The sequence below is a fragment of the Podarcis muralis genome, chromosome 2 (genome assembly GCF_964188315.1).
Source record: "Podarcis muralis chromosome 2, rPodMur119.hap1.1, whole genome shotgun sequence".
Classification (NCBI taxonomy): Eukaryota; Metazoa; Chordata; class Lepidosauria; order Squamata; family Lacertidae; genus Podarcis; species Podarcis muralis.
In genome coordinates, this window is record NC_135656.1 from 120,928,056 (window position 1) to 120,931,825 (window position 3,770).

Below are 3,770 nucleotides of genomic sequence, written 5' to 3' on the forward strand. Positions count from 1 at the left end.
TCCTTTGTAGTGGAGACTAATTGTTTTCTACTCTACACACGGTCTATATCAGAGCAACTGTCACCATTTCTCAGTCCAAACCACCTCACAGGGTTGTCGCAGTGATAAAATGGAGAGGCTGGAGACGTGTGTCAATCTTTCACAAGAGCATTTGATGACAAACTGTCAAGATACTCAGATCTGGTGCTTCTGTGGGGGATCGGGATCCTCGCCACACCCTGGTTTTTTCTTGGCAGGAATTCCAGTTGGGATTCAGGCCTCATCATGGGACAGAAACTGCCTTGGTTGCGCTGGTCAGCCACATAACACCGGTCTAGAAAGACCTACATTGGCTCCCAGTACAACTCCAAGCATAATTCAAAGTGTTGGTGCTGACCTTTCAAGACTTAAACGGCCTCAGCCCAGTATACCTGAAGGAGCGTCTCCACCCCCATCATTCAGCCCAAACACTGGTTCAGCTCCGGGGGCCTTCTGGCGGTTCCCTCATTGCGAGAAGTGACGTTACAGAGAACCAGGCAGAGGGCCTTCTTGGTAGTGGCGCCCACCCTGTGGAACGCCTTTCCAATCTGATGTCAAGGAAGTAAAAAACTATCTGACTTTTAGAAGACATCTGAAAGCAGCCCTGTTTAGGGAAGTTTTTAATGACTGATGTTTTAATGTACAGTGGTACCTCGGGTTACATACGCTTTAGGTTACATACGCTTCAGGTTACAGACTCCGCTAACCCAGAAATAGTGCTTCAGGTTAAGAACTTTGCTTCAGGATGAGAACAGAAATCGTGCTCCGGCGGCATGGCAGCAGCAGGAGGCCCCATTAGTTAAGTGCCCTGAGTGTGGGAAATGTTATCCTGACAAGTCTACCTTGGTCGTCCACCAGAGAGCCCACACGGGGGAGAAGCCATACAAATGCACCGTGTGTGGGAAATGTTTTACTTACAGTGCGAGTTATAGAAAGCACCAGATAATTCACACTGGAGAGAAATGTGAGAACACCGTCTCTTGAGAACGGGGCATATACTATCTGGCATAAGGTCCAGTGTTCTCCCCCACCACCCATAACAGTAAATTTTGGAAAGTACCAGGGATTAAGGTGGGGGTTAATTTTCTCACTGATAACACCATTTTTAACAAAGGGATACAGGGTGGATCCAGGAAATTACCGGTGGGTTCCCAGAGTGTCTGTCCATGGAAAACTGCTGGTAAGTTTTAAAAATAAAACAACTTTGCATACAGTCAAAACAAAAAAAATTCCTTCCAGTAGCACCTTAAAGACCAACTAAGTTAGTTCTTGGTATGAGCTTTCGTGTGCATGCACACTTCTTCAGATTCTTCTGGGTATCTGAAGAAGTGTGCATGCACACGAAAGCTCATACCAAGAACTAACTTAGTTGGTCTTTAAGGTGCTACTGGAAGGAATTTTTTTTTTTTTTTTTTTTTTTTGACTATGGCAGACCAACACGGCTACCTATCTGTAACTGGAACTTTGCATACAGTAAGAGAGCTCAAGAGACTCTTTTGAGGCTCACGTTTTATTTCTTGATGAGCATGGGCCACACAAACTTTTCTTTTTAAGGCATTACAAACACACATTGCAGGGTGGGGGTACCTTGAAAGAAGTTACTGCTACTCCCACCTTGTATGGAGGTGCAACAGAAAGGCTGATACAACCCTGTCGCCTGTTCACATTGCAGGTCAGAGCTGGGGCTGATGGAGCCATCCTTGCATGGTTACTCATATGTAGATCCCATGGAGTTTAATGGAGCTGTCCCCCTGAGAGCTGTAGAAACGATGGAGAAAATAATAATTTCATAAAACTATCGTTTAGTTGATTCCATTTTCTTTTGAATCATTGCCTAGGCACACTGATAAGGCCCATGGCTAGGCATGATGATTGTGATTCATCTTGAATTGTTATTTAGGTAGATGAAAGAGGATATTGGGAGCCATTTAATGAATAGGAAAATCAGTGTCTCAACAAACAAAGACATGATATTATGATGAGAGCTGATCGGAAGAGCTATGTGATACTTGGTTTAGGGTTGCAACCGATTCTTGGACTCCTTTGGTGGTGAAATGAAATCACATATGTAATCTAGAAGTGTATATTGAACATAGATTTAGATGTGCTTCTTCACATCCTCATTTTTGAGGCTGTCTCTGTCTGCCTTTGTATTTCAATAAAGGCCTGTCTTTTCACTTGGAGCCTCCATTATTTTCGGTTACTGGGCGGGCGACCTTCAGTCTAGGAACCCCTTTTAAATTTCTCCAGCAGAGCAGTCCTGGGATCTAGTCTAGTGCTTCATCTGTTCAGAGAACAGAGAGCAAGCAAAGCCAGTAGTTTTGGATTCAAGAGATAGGAAGCACCCCCATGCTTTCTCTTGAAGGGAGAAGTATAGACTCTGGCTCAGGTTTTATTTCCTGATGTGCATGGTCCACACTTACCTCTTTTGGGGCATTGCAGACACACATTGCAGTATGGGGATATCTTGAAAAAGCCACTGTTAATTCCCACATTGCATTCAGGAGTGAGGAGAGGACTTATGTAATCCTGATACAAGTTCTCTCCCCGCCCCCCAGGCGCTGAAATGACTTGAAAGCAATCTATTGCAACCTAACCGGATGTCCCCTCTGGAATTTGCCACATGCAGGCGCATGCACATGAATTTGTACATCTGTCTGTGCTTTGCTACCCAGAGCTGAAATACATGGTCCTTTCACACATGTGCAGTACTGTACAGAAATACATGCAGTCCAAGGTAAAAATAAAATAGGCATATTCTGATGAGGGGATGAGCTTTGTTCGGCATGTTAAGTTTCTGAAGGAGAGAAAAAAATATTAGGGAGGAAGGGGAGGGCAAGACTTTGGGGGAGGCTATTTCTCTCCCACCCTCCTCTCTCAAATATAATGGAAGAAGAAGAAGAGGAGTTTGGATTTGATAATAACAACAACAATAAATAATAAAAATAATTATAATAATTATTATTTATTATTTATACCCCGCCCATCTGGCTGAGTTTCCCCAGCCACTCTGGGCGGCTCCCCATCAAGTGTTAAAAACAATACAGCATTAAATATTAAAAACTTCCCTAAACAGGGCTGCCTTCAGATATCTTTTAAAGATAGGATAGCTGCTTATTTCCTTCACATCTGGTGTGAGGGCATTCCACAGGGTGGATGCCACTTCCGAGAAGGCCCTCTGGTTCCCTGTAACCTCACTTCTCGCAAAGAGGGAACCACCAGAAGGCCCTCGGCGCTGGACCTCAATGTCCGGGCAGAATGATGGGGGTGGAGATGCTCCTTCAGGTGTACAGGACTGAGTCCATTTAGGGCTTTAAAGGTCAGCACCAACACTTTGAATTGTGCTCGGAAACGTGCTGGGAGCCAATGCAGATCTCCTACTTTATCACTTCCCTTAGGAGTCTCAAAGCGGCTAACATTCTCCTTTCTCTTCCTCCCCCACAACAAACACTCTGTGAGGTGAGTGAGGCTGAGAGACTTCAGAAAAGTGTGACTAGCCCAAGGTCACCCAGCAGCTGCATGTGGAGGAGCGGGGAAGCGAACCCGGTTCACCAGATTATGAGTCCACCACTCTTAACCACTACACCACACTGGCTCATAGTTGGAGACAACAATGTTCAGGATTGGGGCTTCTGGGCTACACTGACACAAAACCGCTTGTTTCTAGAGACTCAGTCTGAGAAGGAGCAAGGGGGGGTGGGAGGAAAGGAAAGAAGCAAGAGGCAGTTTCTCCAGCCAAGCTGGCAGTGGCT